The following is a 26,668-nucleotide window of genomic DNA, read 5'->3' on the forward strand; positions in this document are numbered from 1 at the left end:
GTGCTGTAGAAAAGGGCTGGGAAGGCTAAGATGGCATTACCAACTAGCTGGCAACAGTCCTGCTACTGCTCCCTGCCTCCTTTTGCTCACTCCTGCTCAGAGGCAGTATCAGCGGAGTTGGACATCTGCCCAGGTCCCAGCACTCTGCCAGGACCCACCATTGCTGAAGCATAGATCACCCAGCTTCCCAATCCTCTGGCTTAGCTTTGGGAACCTGTAAGAGCTCTGTTGTTGTTGCTACTACTACTACAATTTATATACTACCCTATACTCACAGGTCTCAGGGCGGTTCACAAGATATACCTGTACATATAGAGTTTCACATATTAATGTGAAGAGGTTATCACAGCAAGTAACATTCAAGGTTGTGTTAGTCATTCTGGGAGAAGATCTTTGAATTGCAGCTTCATTTCTTGTCCTTACCTGTTACACTTCCTTTTCTTCATGCAAGTACTGAGAAGTAAATCAAAACACAACATTTTTTGTTTTTTTTTAAGCCAAAAACTATTTGTGACTTCAGTCTCTCCTTTGTCTATATTCTTCTGCCACATAACAGAGGCACAATGGCCACACAATCCTTTCTCCTTCCTTCCTTTTTAATGAATTTTTTATTTTCTTCTCTATAGGTACAGAAAGAATAACAATGAAGAAAACAATGTCAAAGCCAAGGAATTCATTCCCAAACATTACACAGCAGCAAATCTGCCACGAAAATAAAAATAAAACAAACTCAAAGGGAAAATTTTGTTTTTCCCCCCAACTCAAGTACACATTACAGTTATTTGTACTTCCTGAACAGCAAAATCACTCCAGGGAGTGACTAAAAATGATTGCCCAACAGAAGTGGCTTTTCTAATAAAAAGGGAACAGAAAAATGTCACGGGACACAGCAAAGAAGAAGATGACCTTGGCTTATGGCATAAGGGGGTGATTTACAAAGCCATCATTTAGGACTGATTCCCATTTCCCAGTGGTTGGCTGGGATCTCCCAGAAGAGATCTGCAGGTGCTATTGCTAAGTCTGCACAACAAATCTATACCCAGTGGTGTACGTAGCTGTCTGTATTGCAAACAAACAGGACCCCACACTTGTCAACCAATTCTAAATCTTCTTCTTGTCATTATTAAAAGTTTATTGAACTTTTACATTGGGGTACAATACTGGAATATGCTGTAGCATCTTAGAGAAAGCACTGGGGAAACTCCATACACACATTCTACTTTCCTTTCCCCCCAAAAGATAGAGATAGGGAAAGAAGCACATAAACACAGATAGTGTATGAGGAAGGTGGTCCTATCAATGAATATATATAAAGGCAACAGTTCAAATTGATAGGTGCCTATCTTTCCATGAATTCTGATTTTTCTGTTATCTACATGAAACTGACCAACTATAAATCACCTATGTAATGGAGGATTACCCAGACATACCACAATCTCCCTACCTGTGCATCCGTTTAATGTTTTGACCATACATACTACAGCAGCCCACTCCAACCCTGTAGATTCCAGCTAATCAGTTTGGACTCCAACTCCCATCCACCCAGTCAATCAAGCAGGTTTAACTGAGATTCTCTCACTTCCCTAACACTGCAGGGAGTCAGGCTAGATGACTCTTGGGGTCCCTTCCCACTTTACAATTCTATGAAAGGAGGGGACTAGAGCTCTCTGGAACATTACTAGTACCTTTAACCAAACCATGAGTCCCAGGATTCCTTGAAGGAAGCCATGCCAGTTAAACATAGCATAGGTCTGGCCTCCTGGATAGCATTAGCCAGGCCTTTGGTTTGGAGGGAGCAATATATGTGGATCTACAGGAAAATGGTGAAGTTTAAGGAAGGATGGTGTGATATAAGCACTCACAGATGGTGTGCAAAGCAAAGCCTGAGTCATACTTCCTTTTGTGCCATGTCTCTAGGCACAGGTCTGTGCTTTAGGGCTCTGTGTTCAAGAACTTTCTTCCCCCTGGCACTTTTTCCACTCTCTACAACTGAATTGGAGCAAAAGGTGATCTGTGGAAAACTTGAGTTGATGGGACTTGAGTTCCAATTCAGCATTAAAGAGAAGGTTTTCCTGGGGAAAGCAGTGGGGGGGGGAGAGTTTGGACATGGAGCTTTAGAAAGGACCTGGAAAGCTCAGTAGGTTAGAGCAGGGGTCAGCAAACTTTTTCAGCAGGGGGCCGGTCCACTGTCCCTCAGACCTTGTGGGGGGCCGGACTATTTTTTTTTTGGGGGGGGAATGATTTCCTATGCCCCACACATAACCCAGAGATGCATTTTAAACAAAAGCACACATTCTACTCATATAAAAACATGCTGATTCCCAGACTGTCTGTCCCAGGATTCCTTGAAGGAAGCCATGCCAGTTAAACATAGCATAGGTTTGGCCTCCTGGATAGCATTAGCCAAGCCTTTGGTTTGGAGGGAGCAATATATGGGGATCTACAGGAAAATGGTGAAGTTTAAGGAAGGATGGTGTGATATAAGCACTCACAGATGGTGTGCAAAGCAAAGCCTGAGTCATACTTCCTTTTGTGCCATGTCTCTAGGCACAGGTCTGTGCTTTAGGGCTCTGTGTTCAAGAACTTTCTTCCCCCTGGCACTTTCTCCACTCTCTACAACTGAATTGGAGCAAAAGGTGATCTGTGGAAAACTTGAATTGATGGGACTTGAGTTCCAATTCAGCATTAAAGAGAAAGTTTTCCTGGGGAAAGCAGGGGGGGGGGGGAGAGAGGTCGGACATGGAGCTTTAGAAAGGACCTGGAAAGCTCAGTAGGTTAGAGCAGGGGTCAGCAAACTTTTTCAGCAGGGGGCCGGTCCACTGTCCCTCAGACCTTGTGGGGGGCCGGACTATTTTATTTTTGGGGGGGAATGAATTCCTATGCCCCACACATAACCCAGAGATGCATTTTAAACAAAAGCACACATTCTACTCATATAAAAACACGCTGATTCCCAGACTGTCTGCAGGCCGGATTTAGAAGGCAATTGGGCCAGATCCGGCCCTGGACCTTAGTTTGCCTACCCATGAGTTAGAGCGTGGTGCTGATAATGCCAAGGTTGTCAGTTTGATCCCCGTAAGGGACAGCTGCATATCCTGCATTGCAGAGGGTGGGCTAGATGACCCTAAGGGTTCCTTCTAACTCTAGAATTCTATGACCTGCACCTAGAAAGCATGGGGCAAGGGGAAGCCAAGTGTGGCTGAGTCTTAACACTTTCCATCTGCACCACTTGTAAGGGGTGTTTTAGTGCTTGTGTTCATTGCAAATCGAGAATAACCCTCCCTGCCCATGCTTTAATTTTTGTTTCTTAATGAGCTTTCATACAAACAAGCAAATCAACAACAAAGGTGGCTTGGTGCTGAAAAGAGCAACATCCATTAACCGTGAGAAGGATTCGAGATGAGCACCACTTTCTCGGGGAAAGAAGGGCGAGAGCTTATGCAAACATTTGTCAGTGACCCTTTAGCCCCCTCATTAGGTGCACAGCTGCAGCCAGATTTACGCACTTTAATTAAAACTGACTTTACGAACTTGCTTGCTCAACCAGAAGAACATTAGACGGAAAAACCGTGGGGGAGGGGGTTAGAACGGTGACATTTTTTCTAATGAGTAAGCAGTATCTAATCCTGCCTCCCCTTTCCTCCCAGGTAAATGGAAGTAACTTCTTCTAACCATGTGTGTGGCAATTAAGATCTCAAGCTGCCAAAGGAAAACAGTTTCCCCTTTCCCACATGCCAGCCTGTGTTGTCAAATGGGGCTCGTGAGCATGCTTGGGAAGAAATGTCCAAAACTGCTGTCCTCTCAGTTTTTGCCCTGGTGAGCAAGGGGGTCAGAGGCAGTGTGCTACAATGGCGATTGCATGACAGGCACGTGGGAGCCATGAACAAGACACAGCAAGCGGGTGAAAAATGGCAGCAACTTTATTGATTATGCTGGGGTTTGGTGTGACCACTAGACTGTCTGCTGATTAGATGCTCTTCACTGTCTGCCTGTAGGCAGTGCATCATGGCAGGACATATTTGTACCTCAGTTTGAACTGGAGTGGTGAGGCACTTAGCAACTTGGGAGCATGCCATCTCGCCTTCCCCACCTCCAGCCCTCATCTAGGGCCAAGGTTTTCCACATCAGCCCATAGATTATCACAGTCTATGGATTCTACTCAATGCCCTCCCCTGCTAAGTTGTGACAACTGAGAGCATGACTGTCAGGGAACTGCCATTGGCTCAGAGGCGAGAGGTAGTGGGGCAGTTGTGTTACAGGGAGCCTCTGAAAATCTTGCGAAGCAGTTCCTCTTCCGGCGAGGAGGAAAGCCCCACCTCCAGTGGGGAAGAGGTACAAGGACCAGAGGATGCTAGAAAGAGCCTTAACACCGCCCCTGAGCAAGCCGGAGAGGAGGGAAGCATGTCCCTGCCAACGCCCATCATGCACAGTAGTTTGAGGCACAGGGAGGGGTGGAAAAGGCTGGGGGTGACAAAACTTTTATGTTGGTGGAGGTACAAAAACAGACCACTCCCGGATTCTGCTAGCGATTGAGCCAGACATGAACTTATGACGCTCTTCACTCTAAATAGGTAAAGGTAAAGGGACCCCTGACTATTAGGTCCAGTCGTGACCGACTCTGGGGTTGCGGTGCTCATCTCACTTTATTGGCTGAGGGAGCCGGCGTACAGCTTCCAGGTCATGTGGCCAGCATGACTAAGCCGCTTCTGGCAAACCAGAGCAGCGCACGGAAATGCCATTTACCTTCCCACCCAAGCGGTACCTATTTATCTACTTGCACTTTGACATGCTTTGGAACTGCTAGGCTGGCAGGAGCAGGGACTGAGCAACGGGAGCCCACCCCGTCACAGGGATTCGAACCACCAACCTTCTGATCGGCAAGTCCTAGGCTCTGTGGTTTAACCCACAGCGCCACCCACGTCCCTTCACTCTAAATAGTTTGCACCAAAATAAAGCCTGTAAAAGACAGGTCGGAGTCCTGCCTGGTTACTCTTGAGCAACCGCAACAGCACCTGACAATGACGGATTGGGAAGCAATAGCTTGATGTGAGGATGGCAACCTCCCCCTGCAAGAAAACCCAGGCCAATTTGATGGTGGGTAAAATTCCTTTTCTGGCCGTGAGGAACAGTGAACAGCACTAGTCCTCTGCAAAATGCTATTAACTGTGGGAATGTGGGTGGGTCATTTTGAAGCAGTGTGGGACAGAAGGGGGCTGCTGGAGTTGGGTGCACCCCTTGCTCCCCAGAGCCTGCCAGATTTGCTGAGTGGCTCCTCTGGAGATACTGGCAGCAACGTCTTCTGGCTCCCTGCCCCCACCACACCTAATGCACAACGTCCTCCGCTGCAGAGGTGCGGCAAAGTTGTACGACTATTAGAACAACAGACACCCACACAACCTCTTCCTAATGAAAGACATATTGCAGCGGAGCTTTGAATTTTTGCAGGAACGCAAGTAGCCAATCTACAAGGGAACGGTGAGAAAATAAGAAACACCTCGGGTAATTTATTAAAGTTGGAATATTTTCATCCCCAAAAAGCACCATGATAATAAAGTGTAAAATAAAAGCGGCAGCAACAACAATAGAAAGAGCAATGCGCAGAATAATGGCATCTTCGCGATTCAACAAATCACTGTCGAGAGGAGGAGGGAAAGAAAAGGAAGGAAAAGATAAATTGTTTGGCTCCTCATTTTTGTCTGCATTGGAAATGAATATTATTACTTGCAGTTCAAATGGATAGGACATGGCCTTCCTCTGAGCTCTCTTTTATTAAGAGTATATTAGCTTATATTATACCATAAAAGAGTAAGATATAAAAATTGCCAGCTTCTTGCCAGTATAATGAAAACCCTAATTATCCATGACCCTGCAGGACTTTCTACTTTGCTCAACGCACACACATGTATGCGTGTATCTCTCTGTGTGTATATGAATGATACACACTTTTCTAGCCTTCATAAAGCCTTGGAGAGAAAATTAATAAAACAGTTGTCTGTTATCTCAATCACTAGCTATTGCGGTTTCAGATGGAGAGGAAAAGAAGTTCTCAGTGTTAGCACTTCAATAAAGATGAGAGCAAGTTAATAATTTCATGCACGTCAGTCATGAAGTGGTGACTTGCATGTGTGAAAGAACAGCACAGCTGCAGAAAGTGTCACCAGAGATGGAAACCAAGCTTAGTTCTCATTCAAAATACAGTGGTACCTCAGGTTACATACGCTTCAGGTTACATACACTTCAGGTTACAGACTCCGCTAACCCAGAAATAGTACCTCGGGTTAAGAACTTTGCTTCAGGATGAGAACAGAAATCGTGCTCCGGCGATGCAGCGGCAGCAGGAGGCCCCATTAGCTAAAGTGGTGCTTTAGGTTAAGAACAGTTTCAGGTTAAGAATGGACCTCTGGAACGAATTAAGTACTTAACCCAAGGTAAGGTAAAGGGTAAAGGGACCCCTGACTGTTAGGTCCAGTCGTGGCCGACTCTGGGGTCGCTTTATTGGCCGAGGGAGCAGGCGTGCAGCTTCCAGGTCATGTGGCCAGCATGGCAAACCAGAGCAGCACATGGAAACACCGTTTATCTTCCCGCCGGAGCGGTACCTATTTATCTACTTGCACTCTGACGTGCTTTCGAACTGATGATGATGTCAGAATATGACTTTCAGGGTCCCATTCAACAAAATGAGCAGAAGTGCCTCCAAATATAGCAGCCCTTCAAACCATAAGAGGGTGCTAAAGCACACTGATCTTGAAGTGCAGCTGCTATGGCCAGGGCTGGTGCCATCCTCCAAACATACACTCAAGCCTAGTACTGCTTGTGGTGCTTTCTCTGCTGCTGCTGTTGCTGCTTTGGCTGTGGTGACAGTGCCACCACTTAACACCCTCTACCAGGCCCCCAGACATACTTTAGTGGTGGGCAAGGAGTTTTTTAATACAGTGGTACCTTGGGTTAAACAGTGGCGCTATGGGTTAAATCACAGAGCCTCGGACTTGCTGATCGGAAGGTCATAGTTCGAATCCCCGCGACGGGGTGAGCTCCCGTTGCTCAGTCCCTGCTCCTGCCAACCTAGCAGTTCGAAAGCACGTCAAACCATGTTATGATTTGAAGGGCTGCTATATTTGGAGGCACTTCTGCTCATTTTGTTGAATGGGACCCTGAAAGTCATATTCTGACATCATCATCATCATCATATATTTATACCCCACCCATCTGGCTGGGTTTCCCCAGCCACTCTGGGTGGCTTCCAACAAAATATTAAAATACAATGGTATTAAAAGCTTCCCTAAATAGGGCTGCCTTCAGATGTCTTCTAAGAGTCTGGTAGTTGTTCTTCTCTTTGACATCTGGTGGGAGGGCGTTCCACAGGGCGGGTGCTACTACCGAGAAGGCCCTCTGCCTGATTCCCTGTAACTTGGCTTCTTGCAGCGAGGGAAGTGCCAGAAGGCCCTCGGCGCTGGACTTCAGTGTCTGGGCAGAACAATGGGGGTGGAGATGCTCCTTCAGGTATACTGGACCAAAGTCCTATCCAGACAGGACCACGAAAAGGTCCTCTCTCTTGTCACCACCTGCCTAACTTCAGAAGGCAGAGAAAGTCACAGGGGATTTCTAAAGATTAAGGTGGCATGATTTGGGAAGTTTATTGAGAGGATTCAGTCCTTCTTCATTGCCAATTTGTTCCGGGTATGAACGGCTGCAGTGCCTCTACTGAAGATCTGGTTCCCCATTTCTTGTTGCCTTCTGGGCCCCATGGTGGCTCAATCACCAAGAGTGAAATAATGAACCCACCCTTTCCTCTTATTCTTTTGGAAAGTTGACTGCCAAAAACATTTTCTGCTCTCAAGAACACTATTATGCACACTTATGTCCCAGTGAAATCAATAATGTTTATGAATACTTAATTGCATAATAGTCTGTGGATTTCTTTTCTTTCTTTCTTTCTTTTTTAAAGAATGAGACATTAATGGTTTATTTTTTTAAGAAAATGCAGAAAGCACACAAGGCTGCTCTGAATTATTGTACAAAGCAGATGCCTAGAACTCAGAATCTAATTTTCTCTCTGGATTCACATAACATCCTTGATCTTCCAGCAGCTTCAAAATAACATGTAGCAAGCATATAGCTAAGTCCTTTCAAATAGCCACAAAGTGCATAAAACTGCTCAAGGGGAAAGAGTATTCCTTCTGTATCCAGTGTATGAAGTCAGCTTGCTCTGGAAGAGTGAGCAAATAGACCTGTTACACCTGAAATTGGGCTTGACGGAGGAGGCAGGGTGTTGCATATTAAATGAGACCTGGAATCGCTCCGCTCAGCAACACCTAAGCGTATAAGACTTTATTCTACGCTTCTGATGATTTTATAATTACTTGAGATATCTCTAGAACCGGCAAGGCTTTTTCAAATGCACTTAGTACTTGGCTTCGGAAAACTGAGAATTTCTCAGTATTAGAGGATTTGGAGTTTCAATTTCTAGAAACCGAGTAAAGAACTTATAGTGTACTCTTCCTTGCAAGCTTTGGAAGGCAGCAGTATACGGTACCTGAATTACCTAGGTTTCATTTTGCAGTAACCATTAGGCTAAAACCTTCACAGATGGTGGATTTGGAGGGAGGATTTGAAAGAAGAGAGGGCAGGATCACATTCAGGAAGAAATGTGAAAACATAAGGGGTGTCAAATGGACCACGTGAATTAGGAGAACTGGAAAACTTAGACTGCCTGAAAGTGGTGTATTTGGAGATGACCATCCAATCTGTTGTCTGAGTGCTAACTCTTGATGGACAATTTTACAGCCTCTCCTTTTCTCCCCTATCTAGAAACTGGATAATCCTTCAAATAGAGAACTGTCTTCCTAAAGTAGGCCACATGGCCATACTAATAGCCTCTTTTTCTTTAAAACCACCATTATGGAAGGTCCTAGGAAACAGGTGGACTTTGAAGAAGTAACTTTCAGAACAGGCCTCTGTGTTTGTTTGTTTGTTTGTGTGTGTGTGTGTGTGTGTGTGTGTATGTGTGCATGTGACCCCATTTAGAGATGAAAGAAAATTCACTTTCCACCACCATTTGTTCCCTTTTTTTTATATACGAGTTGTTAAAATTAAAACACCCATTTTGCTGTCTGTGACTTATTCCACACAAAGTGTCTGCCCAAATGGTTCTGGTGATGCTAACCTTTTGTGTAGCTGCCCAACAGGGCTGCCTTTCTTAGAAACAGCCTCCAAGCACTTCAGGTAAACTCAAACGCAAACTGCATACTCCTTGGCTTCCACATTGGCTCACAATGCCTTCCTCCTCCAACTCACCTCTAAAAGAAACTCCCTTTTCAAATACTTCCCATTGACCCAGGAACTAACTACGTATATACACGCCTTCCCTTTAGTGACACAACCTAACTTATAAACCACTTTGGCAAACATTCAATTTGAAAAGCATCCTATTTTTTTAAATAAAAAAACCAATAATAAATTGTCTCAGCTCTAGTGTCAAACCAGTCCCAATGGGCACAAGCTACTGTTACGATATTGAAGCAATGCAGCCGCGAGCTACTGGTATCTTGAAAGCAAAACATAATGGGAATGTTGGGACTGTTCCGTGGGAAACAGAGGGACAGTCAATTCACAGTGCAGAGGGCACCGGAATTAGCTCAGAGTGTAATATGAGCTGTACAGGAAGTACAGGAGGAGTTTCTCTCTCGGCTGTTGGAGTTTGAAGAGAACAGTCGTGTTTTCTGTAACACTGCAAAGACAGAAATAAAGGCATGTAAATACGTTTCTGTCTATCTCTTTCCCCTGCCTGGGGGGGGGGGCCAGGAAAGAGTGGTGTGTTCTTCTTACGCTGAGAAGGATCGCCTATCGCGACCTCTGCCTGGATCTTGCCAGGAAAGCAGACAGGGAGGTCAACAGGAGACCAAGCTGGGTACCTGGGAGAGTTGCCAGTTTCTCCTGTTAAAGGCTTGATTTCCGACAGCTACCCCTGGCAGGGGCAGACACTGGTGGCAGGACACAGTGAGAGCAGTTTATCCAAACCACCCCGAAGCCAGGAGCTGCCCTCCCTTTATGAATAAAGGCAAGGTATACATAATTTTTTTTTTACAACATTTTAAAAATAGGAGCCATTAAAAGTGTTGTGAAGAAACAGGTGCCCCCACACACATACGTGTGTTCTACTCACATACAACTGTATATATGCACAGCACCAGGAAATATTTAAACAATTCAGTTCAAACCTGGAAATGATGGGAGAGAGTTGGAGAGTGATGAGACCCTTCGCTGGACCCCAAAAGCATGTAAATGAGGGCAGAGGAAGCCCTGAAGAGACTCGAGGCACAGTAGGGCTTTGTTTAGGCTGCTCAGCCTCCCCACCTAACAGCTGACATGTGGGATACCACAGCAGCAGCAGCCATTTGCCCATGCGTCCTCCAGCCCCCTGCTGGCCCCAGAGCTTCAATTCTTGTTGTGGATACAGTATTTTTGGGATGGATTGAAGAGAGAGTGGCAGGGAGGGTGTTTAAAGGGTGTTTAGAGGGTGCTCCCCACTTTATGTAATTTTATTTATGCGCACGAGCTCCCAGAAAGTAGCCTCTGTGTAAGTGGGGAGTTGCCTGCACTACAGCTTTTTCAAAACAGGAGCCATTTAAAAATTGTTACGTGCCCATTTGGGAGCTAATCAAAACACATGTGCATGCTGGTTCCACGCACATATTTGGCTTTTTAACTATAACTGTTTCATTTAGCATTTCCTTCAGTTTGGGAAACACTTCTTGCTCCAGCTGGTTATGAATTATTCCTTCTTGCTTATTAGACTCACAAGTGTGCTTGTTTCTATTTATACCATTGTTTTGTATTAATATTTAAGGATACAGTGTGTAACACCTGAATATGCTTCTCTGCTATCTGCTGTTTCATTAGGAGAAATTCACACTAGAATGCTGCTGAATTTTCATTAGGATTTCTTTTTAATGCAAATTTGCTGTAGAAATGTGGAGAACTGGATTAAAGCTTAGAAAAATTAGAACCCGAGAGAACCAAAATTGACAGATCTTTCCATCCCTACTGGAGAGGCCAAGGGTTGAACCTGGTACACATTGCTTTCAAAGCAGATACTCTGCCATTGAGCTACAGCCCACAACTACTCAAAAATGCATGGGGAACCGCCATAGATACAAAAGGCTCTCTGCTACAGACAGTCATCTTTCACAAGTCTGAAGGTGTCTGGAATGGTGATGGAGGGGGACAGAGCTGGCACATTCATTCCCATTGTCCCTTCTCACATGCTTAAAGGTAAAGGGACCCCTGACCATTAGGTCCAGTCGTGACTGACTCTGGGGTTGTGGCGCTCATCTCGCTTTATTGGTCAAGGGAGCCGGTGTTTGTCCGCAGACAGCTTCCGGGTCATGTGGCCAGCATGACTAAGCCGCTTCTGGTGAACCAGAGCAGCGCACAGAAACGCTGTTTACCTTCCCGCCGGAGTGGTACCTATTTATCTACTTGCACTTTGACGTGCTTTCGAACTGCTAGGTTGGCAGGAGCAGGGATCGATCAACGGGAGCTCACCCCGTCGCGGGGATTCGAACCGCCGACCTGATCGGCAAGTCCTAGGCTCTGTGGTTTAACCTACAGCACCACCCGCATCCCTGCTCACATGCTTACTTTAACCTAATTGTACTGCTTTGAAGATGGCTTGTGTTTCATTATCCATTTCCAATTCTAGGAAATGCTCCTCTCATATATTTTGCATCAGGGGACGGTGTATGCGTATGCATGTGTTTGAGAGAGAGAATTCAGGAGAAAAAGACTATGTGTGTGGTCAAGACCTACTTTCTAAATATGCATTTATGATATATTTTGCAAGCACGTGCTTTATCAGAGCTTGAGGCTCTGCAGTAAAAATAGAACAACACCCAGAATACAATTTAAACCAATTAAGAGGGGATTCAATTAAAGTGACATGCACAAATATTTTAGCCAGCACAGTCTAAAGGAAGCGCATACCACCAACATTACATTACTCACCCTGCCTTCATTTATTTGGTTCCCACATCAACCCCACCAATTACCTGGAAGGAAAAAGGAGAAAGAATGACACTAAAGCCAATAAGATAATTCTCATTTACATAATAATTTCCCAGTGCTGTGCTTAATAGTCTGAGAGTAACGTCAAAAGTATATATCATCCATTCTTGAAGAAGCTTCAGTGCACTAATTGAAACTAAATTACACCAGATCTCATTTTTTCGTCTTGTGTTGGTTGGGAGATATTTTGTGAGCTCTAGTTCTATGTATTGTTACTAAAACTGACAAATATACATGTCCCTTTCTCTCCAAAAGAGTCCTAGATATGACTCCTCTCAGCCTTGGAGGCATTCCTCTACATTAAAATGTTACATTTCATGCACAAAGAAATGTAATCCTTTTGAATTTGAGATGCAGGGGGAAATACCTATTGAAAGAATAACTGTTTTCTTCTTAAATTTCCTTACACATAGAGAATACAGCTCAATTAATCTGTCAAGATGACATTTTCATTTTAAAACACAAGCCACTGACAAGAGGTTCATGGCAGATTGGCAGTCCGAAAAAGCAAATCTTTTCAGTACACTTCCAAAGCTCCCAGTTCTACAGTAAAGACAAGGTATTCTTCCAGAAAAGTGCTTTGGCCAATATGTATTCTAGCTGACCTGGCTGGCAGAACCATATGATCTGAAGAGGTTAACGTATCCTCTAGAGTTCCTCCACTATTAACAACTGGGCGATAGTTATTAAACCCATCCAGGTCCAGGGAGGTTCTCTTGAGGAAAGGGTGTGTCATCATTATCTCTTACAAGGGTTGATGGTACCCTCTCCTCCTGCAATGAGGCATTCACCACTTCTTGGAGCCACTCAGACAATCCCCTTTGGGTTGCTCTTATGAGCCGTAATGGGCAAGAGTCAAGAGGACAAGTGATTGACCTTTCAAGCAGCTTTTCCACATTAGCAGGCCAAAACCACTGACCGTCATCAAAGACAACAGGAAAAGACAGTGCTCTGAACACCTCCTCCACACTGATCCCTACCAGTGGCATCTAACGCCGTGGAAATCTGAACAATTTTATATCCATGAAGTGGCTTGCAATATTGTCACAACAGGCTACGGATGTTACCAGAAAAAATGCTCCTTCCAGTCAGATGTCACCTATCACCACCCAGAATAGCTCTCCTGGAGGGCTACTCAATGCTGGTGATGGAATCACATAATCCACCACACCTGGTGGCAGCAGTCGTTAGAGGGTCTCAGGAGAAATGGCGGGTCAGATGGGGTGGAGTGGGAGAGGTTATACGCTCCAGCATTTGCTGCCTGAATGACTGGCCATGCTGCATGGAAACTGCACCTCTTCTTGCTTTGTTGACTGAAGAGGACTCTGAGGAGTAGGCATACACAGATAGTGAGTATGCCTCACGCTAAGGTACTTCTCAGGCGTAGTCCTGCAGTGTGTGTGGTGTGTGTGTGTGTGTGTGTGTGTGTGTGTGTGTGTGTGTAATATCTGTTGGGGTGTGTGCAGAGTGCCCATTCAACATGCCAGTGGAGTGTGCCAATGGAACAGAAAAACACCAGACTGTTCTAGGTGGGGTAAGTCCCTTTACTGACAGTATAATGCAGTTCCACAGCTTATGGGTTACATTAAAGGTAAAGGTAAAGGAACCCCTGACCATTAGGTCCAGCCGCCAATGACTCTGGGGTTGCGGCGTTCATCTCGCTTTATTGGCCGAGGGAGCCGGCGTACAGCTTCTGGGTCATGTGGCAGCATGACTAAGCTGCTTCTGGCGAACCAGAGCATTGCATGGAAATGCCGTTTACCTTCCCGCCGGAGTGGAACCTATTTATCTACTTGCACTTTGACGTGCTTTCAAACTGCTAGGTTGGCAGGAGCTGGGACCGAGCAATGGGAGCTCACCCTGTCGTAGGGATTTGAACAGCCAACCCTCTGATTGTCAAGCCCTAAGCTCTGTGGTTTAACCCACAGCACCACCCGTGTTACATACAGTTGTAATAAACAGTCTTACCAGCAGTGTCCCAACACAGAGTAGGCTCTTGCCAAGGACACGAGCCAAGAGAAAACTTACTTCAAATACAAGTATATTTATACTTGAGATTGTGCTGACTCACTCTCACATGCAGGTGCAGGACAAACACCCCCCAAAATTAACCAGCACACCTAACTTAACTCTTTCTTTTCCTTTTTTCTCTGCATGCACAGATCCTTATACATTAACAATATCATAGTAGAATTGTGCAAAGAGGCCTCAGAATACCAGATAATCCTGTATCTTTTAACAGGATTATCTGAGGCAACCTCAGTCAGGAGCTGAATCCAAAGGAGGCATTAATGGTGGCCAACATTTCTCCGATGAAAATAGGGACATCCCATTCCATAAAGTTAATGTTACTATTTATAGCACACACATCTTACTGGGTTGCCTGAGCCACTCTGGGCAGCTACCAACATATATAAAAACACAATAAAACAGTAAACAGTAAAAAACAAAACAAAAAAACCCTTCCCTATACAGGACTGCCTTCAGACAGCTAGCGGCTCAGATAACTCCATACCCTCCAACATTTCTCCAATGAAAATAGGGATGTCCTAAGGAAAAGTGGAACATTCCAGGATCAAATCAGAATATGGGATGGCGTCTCTAAATAGGGACACTTGGAGGGTCTGCAAATGCTTAGAGGACTAGAGTGAAGGAGACTGGGGACATCACAAGGGTTTGAATAGGGGCATTTACAAAAGCTCAACCCTTTTGGGGGCTGAACAAAAGATGCTTGTGCATCTCTAGAAGGGAATATAATTTGTATTGGAACTTCAACATAAGACATCTGGATTCAGCTCCGGACCCAAGGTGTTCTTTGAAGATCCTTCCAACCATATGTGAGTGGAGTATCAATTAAAAAGCGCCAAAAGAACATTTAAACGAACCAGCTTCATAACATGGGGTGGATTCTGTTGGAAAGCACACACAATTTGCTCACACCACGTCACTGGGTCATTTAATGTTCTCCCAACTGCATGGGACTAGCTAATGAATAAGCAGTTCCCACACAGTACAAAAAGGCACCTGAGTTCCCATCTTCCTCCTCATTATTTCATAATAATCTCTTCAAATTCATCTCTAGGAGATTGCAGAGGCTGCTTTTATGCCTAATCACAAGGCTTTCAATCAATGCTAAGAGGCTTATCCTGATTCTTAAGGGTTGTTCTATGTACTGTCTGCCACCCCACCCCATTGGTAATATTAAGCCAAGAAGGGCAACATCCAGGCATCCATATTAGAGCTTCCTTTTCATTCTGCACCACAAAACAACTGGATAAGATTGATCACAATTCACAAAGCTTACCTGGTTAGCCAAAGGTCTTCACCAATCATATAATAGCGTGAAAGAGAAAGGAACACTACTCAAAGTATGATAAAAAAATAGCATAATAGCATAATCCATTGCAATATCTAACATATTTTACAACAGCAACAGTAAACTGTAATGCACTTTACAAAAACAAAAGAAACAAAAAACCAGAATCCTACTCGTTACAATTTGGGGGGAGAAAGTATTTTTTATTGAATTTTATCCATATAGCCCCAATAACAAAACAAAACTTCATGAAGGAAACACTTACAAAAGAATTCAACACAACCCAAGGCTGGCATCGGATGCTGCATTCACAAGGATAAATGATAAAGCTAGTTATCCACATATTTGCAATAAGATACAGACAGGTAAATGGAGAGTACCTTCATAAGAAATGAGAGAATGCTAGGTGTGGTGCACATTACTAGCATAAACCCATCACTGAAACAATGAATACTAAGAATAAAAGGCTCTCTTTACATCAAGTATTCTCCCTTCCCAAATCAGTTAGATGCTACTTATCCCAAATTTCTTGAGACTTGTGGAAGAGAGAAATGTAAATTTTAATGTATTCAATGAAATCCCACCAAAGTGAGACAAAGAGGTTGTCTTTGTTTTAACAACCAATATGCTCAAAAATGGCCTTTTTAGCATGGCTGCACTATACAATCCAATGCTTCATTTTAGTTCAAAGCTTCAAGTGATATTTAGGGAGGGGGAAGATTGCCAACCATCTCAGAAGTAGAGGAAGCGAAAAGGATGCGAAAGCAAAAGCGGGCAGCATTGCCGTTGATCCAGTCAATAAAAATAAACATACCAGCTAGAAATAAATGTTTCTGAAGCGTTTCCTTGCAACAGAAGATAAATTAGAGGGGCCTCTACTGGAAGCTGCACAGGGCCGAAAGGAACAATGGTTTGAGGCAATCTGACCATAAAGATGAGAACACATCCCCAAAGAAATTAATCAGCTGATGGGTTCACCATCACCAAAGGACCCAAGTTGCCTTTTTCAACTATTGGCTTAGCACTCAGAGGTCTCATCTTTTGGACAAATGTCTTCCTTGGGCCTGGGTTGATATACAACTTGTGTAGAATTTTCAATTGCACTTCTCAGACCTTAGTGACCTCTGAGACTTCCTTAATACAGAACATCATTTTGCTCTGCCAACAAAACCTCAGTTTCCTGGCTGCCTCTCATCTCTTCCATCCCTCTTGCCTCATCCGTTGTTTCATTTGGCACGTAGCAAACAAAGGGAAATTGCATCCCTGCTATGCTGGCACTGTCTAAAACTTTTCTTTTTCACTGAGGTGGTGGTGGTGGTGAGGGAAGCAAGAAACAAGCAGTTGGAGCTGCTCCTCCCACAACAACTCTGAGATAGGCTAAGCGAAGAGACTGTGACTGGCCCAAGGTCCCCCATTGAGTTTCATGGCTGAGCAGGGATTTGAACCTTGTCCTCCCAAGTCCTGGTCCAACACTCTAACCACTACATCATTCTGGCTCCCTATTCACCAGCCAGTCCCTAAGTACTACTTCTATCTCCATCCCATCCCTGCTTGGCTTGTCTCATTTAGATTGCAAAACCTTTGGGTCTGCACAGAAACCAGCATTTAATTTCACTTTTTAGAAATTAAGTTATGGCATACTTTATATCTGGCCAGATTATGTGGAAAAGCCAGCCACATCTCTTGCTTAAATTCCTTTGAGAGAAAACAGATGGGAAATATTGAGGAAATTATTCAGATTTGTACTGGCTACCATGTAAGTATTTTATTTTTTTGCGAGCCTTGAAGCAGTTACCCACCTCCATCAATACCAATTATAGGAGAATGAGAGCAACTGGGAACTCACACAGAGTTTGTTTCCTGTTATTATGGATAATTTTTTGATTATTATTTCTTTCTCCTACTTCCTAAGTCTAATTATATGGGAATGACATGCAAGCTTGCAGTAACACACAAAATCTAGTTAAGTGTGCTATTATGGCATTATTTACCAGCAATTCTGACAAAGGCTCAGATGTTAAAAAATGCTCCCCATATGAGTTAAGGCAATTAATTCATTTGGATAATGTGCATGTAGTTGATTTTCAAGTCAAATAATGTCCTTAATACAATGCATCACTAGATTATCGCTTTGAGTATCTTGCATTTGTTTTTCTGTTTTTCACATTTTTTTCATTGTAGGCAATGATTCTCCATTCCTCCCCAATAATGATTTGTGAGTGATAGCTTTTAAGCATCTTCCTTTGTTTAAAACATGGTTTGTGTTGTGTTGACTGTGCCTCAATATTTCAATTCTTTTCTGTAGTTTGGCTGCTTTTTTATTATTTTTTTAAAAATGCTTCTGCTTAATTTACATCCATTCCCAGATATATATATATATATTAAAAATCTTGAACTTGAATGAGTAATTTGAACAAAAGTGTAATGGGGTGATTTAGATCCCCCCAGAACTTTCTCCACAGGAATGACAATTGTCCCATTATATGAAATTAATGCAATCTCTGTTCTTATTGGAACTCTGGCTTACCTTACAAATCACATCTTCATTTCAACTCAGGCCTGGCACTAGCACATGGCATAGCTCGGAGAGCGCCAGGGCTCCATGCGGCTGATACTGAGCCTCTGGAGACTACTTTACTTTCCTTATTTTCAAATTTTCTTGGGCCTGGTGCTGACAGAAGCATCAGGTCTGGGCAGCTGAATTTACTATATGCAATGTATACACCGCAGGAACTGAACTGTGGGGCAATTAACATAGAACCAACAGGTCTAACTGCTCTCCTGTCAGTGCAGCAGCAAAGCCACCATGCCACTGATGCCTGAGCTCTTTCATGGTGGTGGCAGGTAGAAACTGGGCAGAAACGCCGATCCTGGAGCTCCTGGTCCTAGCAGGCAGACTTGCTAGTGTCATGTCAATTTTCCCACAACACAGCACCCACGGTATGTCTTTGAGACGCTGAAATTACTAGGGAAATTAGTAGTGGTTGCACTGGTGAGCAAATGTTGTAGGCCCAGAAATACTGGGTGAGCACTGCTGCCAACTGTTAAGCCTGCCATTGTCATGGAACTCCACAAGGATGCTCGGCTCTGGGCTTCCTGAAACTTGGAACCACCACTGATTCAATTATTGACCAGAGACTAACAGCCAAATTACACACTGCTGCCCCTTTCTTCCTACCCGAGGGTGGTCCTGCCCTCTGCCTGCCTCTCAGAAACAACTTGCCTGGATTCCATTAGCTTCCATTCACTGGGGTTGGAGGCTAAGACTAAGGCAAAAGGATTTCATGTGTGTCAGGGCTGGGGACCTTTTTTTTCAGCCCAAGAGCTGCATTCTCTTCTGGGCAAACTTTCAAGGGTCACATACCAGTGGTGGATGGAGCCAGAGGCAAAAATGGGTGGAGCAATGAAGATAAATGTCGCAAGAGAAATTCTTCCACTGCCATAGTAGAAACATTCCCAAGCTTAGAGAAAAAGGCAGCTTTGCATTTGAATATTACTTGCACTGTGGCAGTTGTTTTCTGTTTTTGCACACCTCATCCATCTTACATTTTTTAACAAGGCCATGCTCCTTTTACTACACAAGGGGATGAAATATGAGTTGCTCCCTCATTTTGTGTGAAAGCTAATAGAGAGATGAGCCAAGGTCACAATAAAAAACAGAATGCAGAATTCTATCAATACTTTACAGTTAAATGTTAAACTAAGTAAGCCATAATGCTATGTACCTCTTTCTCCATCATCACCACCCAATGATATATATTTTTTGTTCTTGCTATGCCAGCTTTCAATAGTACACAAGTAGCTTAGCCTCACCATGGCCATGTTCATTATTCATGTCTCTAGACAATATTCTTCCCATTAGCCAGAGGGCCACATAACTATACCCACCTGGGCTTCTGCTGTGGGCTTTTAAGACTTTGACCTTGAAAAATAGCCAGGACTTGGACAGATGAGGGAGGATGCCTTCTTATGAAGGCACTGGACTCAAGTCTTCATGGAAAGCCTGAACCTGACAGCTGGGAGCCACTGGAATCCAGAGCCGCTGGAATCTCATAAATAGCATCTCCTGAGCTGGACTCACTAGGTGAACTAGGGTCCTCTTGGCCAGCAACTTCTTGCACTCTCCAGCATATCAGATATGGGTCTCCAGTCCTACCTGGAGATGCTGGGGGTTGAATCTGAACTCATTTGTATGCAAAGCAGTGTTCTACCTCTGAGCTACAACCCTTTCTCCAAACTATAGATTGTTTGAAGCTGAACAGCCAAGCAAGTTAGGAAGCATGTTAGTTACCCCTGCATTCCTTGACATAAACAAAACCTAATAATAATACAACTCAGTAGGGTAGGGTGGGGGGCTTTCCAGTGTTTTGCACTGCCTGCCCGTTGGATAGAAGTGTAGGTATGCACTCGGCACAGTGAATTCCTGGCTGTCTAGACACAAGTTTCTTTCCTTGAGGCCAAGGTGCCTAACCTGGAAAAGCTGAGAGGTGCAGATAGGTTGGTGGACAAAGCTTTCAGGGACGTTAGAGCTGTGTCCCACTCCCAGGTTCAGAGCTCCCCCACTGTCATAGAGAATGAGGATCTTGGGGAAAGAAGGCATCACTCTGAGGAAGAGGGAAATGGTCCTTTAGAAGGACCTATTCCTTGGGAGATGATAACACCCCTCCCATGTTGAGTATACTTCTCTGGGGTGTGTGAAAATACTGGCAGTGGGTTATTTGATTATTAGGAACATAGGGAGTTGAGTGTGTGATGGGTGTACAGACCACAGGATTATTTGCCTGTCAGGTGCAAAGGCTGCAGATGTTGCCCATCACCTAGACAGCCTGGTAGATGGTGCCAGGGAGGAGTCAGTGGTTGTGGTCCATGCTGGCACCAAAGGCAAGGGAAAATATAGTTGTGAGGTTCTAGAAGTGAAATTTAGTTTGTTGGGTAGGATGCTGAAAGCCAGGAGGCTCCAAGTTAGCCACTGGTTCCATGTACAGAGCCAACTGGTACAGATCCCAAACATTTCCTAGATCTTGTACCAAGTTGTGGCCTACAAAGAAGCACTTCCCCACTGTATAAAAAAGTTTTTGCCATGTTTCATAAGTTGGATCCTCCTAACAGAGGGTCCATGTTGTGCTCGGCCCCTGAAACTCTTCCCCAACCGGCTTGTGGGCAGGGCTTGCCCTGCTCCAAGCCAGCGGTGCCACAGTTATGCCACTGGCCTTTAGCATCATGGCAAAGGTTGGGGGTTGGCAGCGCGACGTAGGGACCTCCTTTTGCTTTGCGCTGCCAAACACCCGCCCACCCACCCATTAATTAGGTGGTGTTTGGCCTTGCTTTGGACTTCAGTTGGTCGCCTGTTTTGGAATGGGGGCCGGGTAGGAATTTTCCCCAATGTGGCAGATTGGCTGTGGCCACTTGGTTTTTGCCTACCTCTTAGCAATCGTCACAACTTTGTAAGGTTTGGTGGTTAGGCATTGGTTTAGGGGAATGTGGGGAGGGAAGGTGCAGCCATCAGCTGCCCCTCCAATGAATAGGGTATTCTGTTAAAGGAATCCGGGGGTCTGGATCTCGTCCGTAGCCCAGAGAGGGGCTAGGGCCATGCCAGGACCCCCAGGAACCCCAGGGGTGAGCACCAGTCAATATACACTGACGGAGATCCCCCTGCTGGTTGTTTACCCTTACAGGCTTTCTGCAGGGTGGGGCAGGAGCCAGTTGTAGTTTTGATACCATTGCCTAAGTCAATACCAGTCCCATTTGTGTATTCAATAAAGTTGTGGCCAAAATTTGCCCATTAATATTTAAACTAAATTCTGTCTCCACTGTGTCTTTATTTCCATGAGGGATGGGTTTTGGTGCTCAGAGCACAAAACATTGTTTTCTCTCACACCTAGGAAATGCTTTCTTGGTTTAATGAAAGATACCTACTTCATGCTGGGCTTTCCCAAGCCATATTGTCAGTCTGAAATTATAGCTTCATTTAGCTCTCACAAAGAGCAAAGTGCTTCACTGAGGGTATGTATGGTCAAGTCCTTCCCTAGTGAACAGTTGCTCAATCAGGAAGCAGCAAGAAGTGCAATTTTGTGCCCACTAAAGTGGATGGGAATAATAAAAAAACCATGGACCTCAATGGTGCCACAACTGCATCTGAAAACATCTTCAATAAATTCCTCTAGCTTAGGTTTAAATACTTAAACTGAGAAGTGTGGGAAATGCTTGAAGCATTGATGTCTGAGGGAGTGCCTGAGGGTTTGCTTTGTTTATACATGAGTAATTTAATTATTCATATTTCTCATATAAAAGCAGTTGGAATGCAAACTCTGACTCCATCTTTTCTTATAACATGAATAGCATAAGGAAGAGGTCAGTCAGATTTACTCATCTTTCTTTGTAAGACTAGGTGAACATTGATTAAGAAGGATATGCTTTTGAGAAGTGATTCTTTTTTTTTATACTGAACAACATGTTGTGGGGATGAGGAAGAAACAAAACAATTCTTTCATGAATAGAACTAGGTATAAAGAGAAATGATCAATCAGTTTCTTTTTAATTTACTCAGTGGAAGAGGTGTTGACAAACAGTTGCCCAATTCCAGACAATGGAAGCTTGGCAGACAACACCGTTTGTGAGGTAACTCAGCAATAACCTTTCTAGTTTATGCTCTAGTATCTTCCTGAATATGTTCTTTAGCCCATCAGTAATAATGCTGTACTTCAGCTTTTTAGGGTTTCATCCACATGCTTGCTAATGACACATCATTAGTTTTGGGGCAATTCTAAGGCTAATTCATAAATATTATTATTAAATTGTATCTTGACCATTCAACATAAAACATTTCCAAGCTCGCTTACAACAAGATTGTAAAACAGAGTAAAAGAAACAGCAATCAAAAGAGAAATAAATCAGCAGCATTAAAGCAATTTCCTCAGAGCTTGAATACCTGGTATTTGCGGCTGCAATCCTATTATTCCTAGGACAGCTTGTTTCCCACCTCTCACCTCCACTGTGAAGTGGAACAGGCCACATGTTGGGACCACCATGCAGTGAGTTCCTGCACCCCTGCTGGCCACTTTAATTGCTGTGGGATAAGTTACATAGCTTCATTAGAAGATCAGTAATTTCATACGTGTGTTCTTTAAAAACTCTCAGGTGGTTATCATCTTGGCCCAGGGATTAATAAATAAATAAATTCATTTATCAATAAGGCCTAGAATGTCATCTCTTGCCACCATCATTTGCCTTGGCTCTACAGTTTTCAGGCACAATTATTTTCTCTGTGTCTTCTGCTGTGAAAACTGTAAGAAAAACACTGGGGCCTAATTTGATTAGTAGGTTCAGGTAGGTAGCAGTGTTGGTCTGACACAGTTGAAATAATAAATAAATAAAAAATAGTCCAGTAGCCCCTTATAGACTAAGTTTGTTCTGGTATAAGCTTTCATGTGCATGCACACTTCTTAAGAAAGCTTATACCAGAACAAACTTAGTTGGTCTATAAGGTGCTACTGGACAATTTTATTATTATTATTATTATTTTGATTAATAGAATGTCTGCCATCTGGTGGGCAGGGCGTTTGTGTTGTGCTCTGGAATCGGCCCCTCCCTTCGGGAGTTCAGTTACGTTCAGTTAGAGAGGCCAACTGTCATTCTTGCCTCATCATGTTGTTTTAGTTTCTCTCAGACAGTATGTTACTGTGCTACAGTTTTCTTTATTTTTAAAGCTTTGTTTGACATCTACGTGAGCAGCTTACTTTGCTGAAAGAAAATAAACTCTGCTGAGAATGGTAGAATATCCTTAAGTGGGTGAGTGAGGGGATGTTCCCCATCTGACAAGAGGACTGATTTTTTTTTTATCACCCCATCCTCCACAACAAAAACAGCCACGAAGAATACATTCAGCTTCTCTAAACCTCCTTTTCCTTCTTTAGCACATCTTCCTTGCTTGCAATCCAAAGGTCCTGCTGCATCCCTAACCAGCTTCTTGCTGCTAAGGCATTAAAATATTTACATCTTCCATTCCCTTAAAGCAAAAGCAGGTATAGGCCCAAGAACTGCAGCTGACAAAATTGGACTGGATGGACCACTGGCTTATTCTCTTTTGGGAGATCTTTCAAAATAACTTCTGCACTCTTAAATCTCTCTATAGCATATGGTGAGTTTTGCGCAGTCAGATGGGCCTAGAACTCTGAAACATTTCCCATTAGCTTCCCGGCAAATCTATGAATTTCTCGCAAAATTCTGTGCCAGAAACCCATCAAAGGTGCAACTGAAATAGTTTGCGAACTTTAGCAAAGGCTTTAGTGAAAATGGTCAAAGTGTTTAATGAAACCCCAAATGAGTCAAGTTTCACATGGTTGCAAATCTTTCTCCCAGCTATGATCAAAGGCATATTCAGCAAGGATGAGCCTTTGATAGTGCAAGACAGCACATCCCCTGAAATGTTCAAAGTAGTGCCCTGGGATTTTGCTGAGCAATTCCTGTTGGGAGTGTTGCAGCTAAACTTAGCAATGCTTAGTTTGGGGAGAGGGGAGGATGACAGGAATATGTCATATTTGCAGACCATTCTGCATTTCTCCAGGGGCAGCTTTTTAATTCCAAAGCCTTCACATCAAAGTTCAAAATGCAGTCTGAACCTAAATGCATTATGGAAGGGAATAGCTGCCTGTCATGTACCAATTTCATTCCCCTTCCCCCCTTTCGTTGCTTCAGTCAACAAGCTGTAATAAGAAGTGTAACCAGAATTATTGCTCTGCTCCTTCAAAATGCAACTTTTTTACTTTAGGAAATGAAAAACGTCAGTATATTCAGGGGAAGAAAACATGTTACCACTCAGAAATCGGTTAGTGACCCGCATTCCAGCAATCAGGCTCCAGTGAAGTTGTAACATAAGGGAGTCGAGCTTCTACCATCATCTGATCACAGAGAATGTATGCCTGCTTGTAGCCTAGGCTAGACAGTAGGCTGCTGCATTCAGTCTTGCCTGTCTTTATTTCTGTGACTGAAAGCAGACTTGCATATTGATGTGTTTTCAACTATAACAGAATGTCCTTCTGCTCACTCTGTAATGCCTGACTAGGTAATCGAACATATGGAGACTACATGCAGATCATCTGAGACAGGTGCTATCTGTCACCTTCTCCAGACTAGTTCAATGGTTTCGGCCTATGCGCTATTGGTATATGTTGTTGTTGTTCAGTCGTTTAATCATGTCCGACTCTTTGTGACCCCATGGACCAGAGCACGCAATGCCCTCCTGTCTTCCACTGCCTCCTGCAGTTTGGTCAAACTCATGCTGGTAGCTTCGAGAACACTGTCCAACCATGTCGTCCTCTGTTGTCCCCTTCTCCTTGTGCCCTCCATCTTTCCCAACATCAGGGTCTTTTCCAGGGAGTCTTCTCTTCTCATGAGGTGGCCAAAGTATTGGAGCCTCAGCTTCACGATCTGTCCTTCCAGTGATCACTCAGGGCTGATTTCCTTCAGAATGGATACGTTTGATCTTCTGGCAGTCCATGGGATTCTCAAGAGTCTCCTCCAGCACCATAATTCAAAAGCATCAATTATTCGGTGATCAGCCTTCTTTATGGTCCAGCTCACACTTTCATTTCAGATCATTTCTTGGTCCAGATATACAGTACCACAGCCTTGGACCACGAACTCTAGGATTCCAGAGCACTACACTGTCCACAATAGGCCCTATTGAATAGGGCCATCTGAATCCAAGAACTAGAAGTGACTCCATGGTCTGCATCAACTTCATTGCATAAATTCCCTGATGGTTTGCCACTCAGAGAAACACAGACTGAAGAGATCGCAGAAAATTGTAAAAAAATCAAACCCCAAAACTGACCAAAACAGAAATATAGATACAAGATGAATCTTGGGACCCATGCACAGCCCTACCATTTATGTTGTTTAGTCAATGTTTTATTTCCGCTTACATGGACTCTAGACAAATAAATGTATTTATCATGTAAAGGTTTCTCAATACCCTTTACGTTCACAGTTACTTAGTCCCTAATGCATGCCCAGGACTCCAAGTACTTAAAGACAGTGCCTTTGTCGACTCTGGTGAAAGACATAATACAACAGTTACAGTCACTCACAGATACACATGCATATGTCTTCTTGACTGTTGATCAAGCAGAGAAGGCATTATTGTGCTGAATTTGTATCACCAGGTACATTTCCATAGCAACAGACAGTGATATCACTAACAGGATTATGGTCCCACTCAGGCAGGGAATGTGGCATGCAGAAAACCTGTTATGAGAAACAATGTCAAAAGTGTACATGAATTATCAATAGTAAATCCTTCTGACTAACAGAAGGTTCATTAAGAGGCAAGGATTAAGAGGCAAGCACTCAAAGGTGGCCTTGTAAACCCACAAGGTTTCTCTTTGTTAAGAGATTTGGCTTTTGGCTATTCTTCAGACTTGCAGCCTCAGACTCAAGCCTCTCTGGTGATATTACCAGCATCTCTGGGGTGATTGTACATTTCCACATTTCTTTCCACTGTTGTCATGGACAAATCTGCTGACCTCTCAGCAAACTGCCTCATTAAGCCTCTCATTAACACAGGTTATCTCCCATTAGTGGCACAGTGTGCTGTTCCCATGGGATGACTTCACAATGACTGAAAAACAACCAATTTCCTCACCTGTCCTAAATTTCTAAATCCTGGAGCTCAAGTGTGCTTGGTAACTGCACAGGCTTAACTGGAGTCTTTTTTTCTTTTTCTTTTCAAACTGTGGGGGTTTCAGACCTTGGGAAATTGTGCTGTGTTTAGAGGAAGACATTTTACACAAAATCGTGTCCTGTCCTAGTTGGGTCCCAAGTTGCTGGGGAACTTTCAGACAGCAGAGCTACCACAGACAGCAGCAATATCCAAGGCCAGTCTGAATGAAGTCCATTCTCAGGCAAACAGTGGTTCAAGCAAGAAGCAAATTGATGAGCAGTCCAGGTAAGCAGAGATTCAAGGAAGGGCTCAGGCAAGTCAAGGGAAAACCTGAGTTCTGCTTCTAGGCAACAAAGGTCAGGTGCAAGGCACAATGCTAGTAGAAAAACATTATTCCAGTAGCTCTTCCAGCCTGGCACTGAGGCTTTTGAGCTGCAGCTGCTGGAGCCACACCCAGGTTCAAGCTGAATTCCACCAGCTGTTGTCAATGAGAGCTCTCCTCATGAGAAGGACCTTACTTGTGAGGAGACATTGACTCCTGAGGAGTCTTTGATTGACTCCTGTAATTTTTTATTATGGAGTAGGATTCCACCTGCTGTTTAAGGTGCTGTTGCTCATGTAGGCTCAGG

At 43.9% G+C, this 26,668-nt stretch overlaps 2 long non-coding RNA genes across 6 annotated transcripts in view; one reads left to right on the forward strand and one right to left on the reverse strand.

The window, feature by feature from the left end:
- Window positions 1–492: 492 nt before the first annotated feature.
- LOC310709140 lies at window positions 493–25,500 on the reverse strand. Its single transcript, XR_014527347.1, has 4 exons — window positions 25,468–25,500; window positions 22,308–22,445; window positions 12,004–12,047; window positions 493–620 (listed from the first exon to the last, which is right to left on the reverse strand). It is a non-coding gene; the product is annotated as an uncharacterized lncRNA (long non-coding RNA).
- LOC310709130 overlaps window positions 22,922–26,668 on the forward strand; it is a 38,377-nt gene continuing 34,630 nt past the window's right edge. For all 5 annotated transcript variants that reach the window (XR_014527332.1, XR_014527333.1, XR_014527334.1 and 2 more), the window contains exons 1-2: window positions 22,922–23,167; window positions 24,972–26,324. This is a non-coding gene — a long non-coding RNA (uncharacterized lncRNA). The remainder of the gene's footprint in view (window positions 23,168–24,971; window positions 26,325–26,668) is intronic.

Source organism: Podarcis liolepis, assembly GCF_965112155.1.
Source record: "Podarcis liolepis genome assembly, chromosome: 6".
Classification (NCBI taxonomy): Eukaryota; Metazoa; Chordata; class Lepidosauria; order Squamata; family Lacertidae; genus Podarcis; species Podarcis liolepis.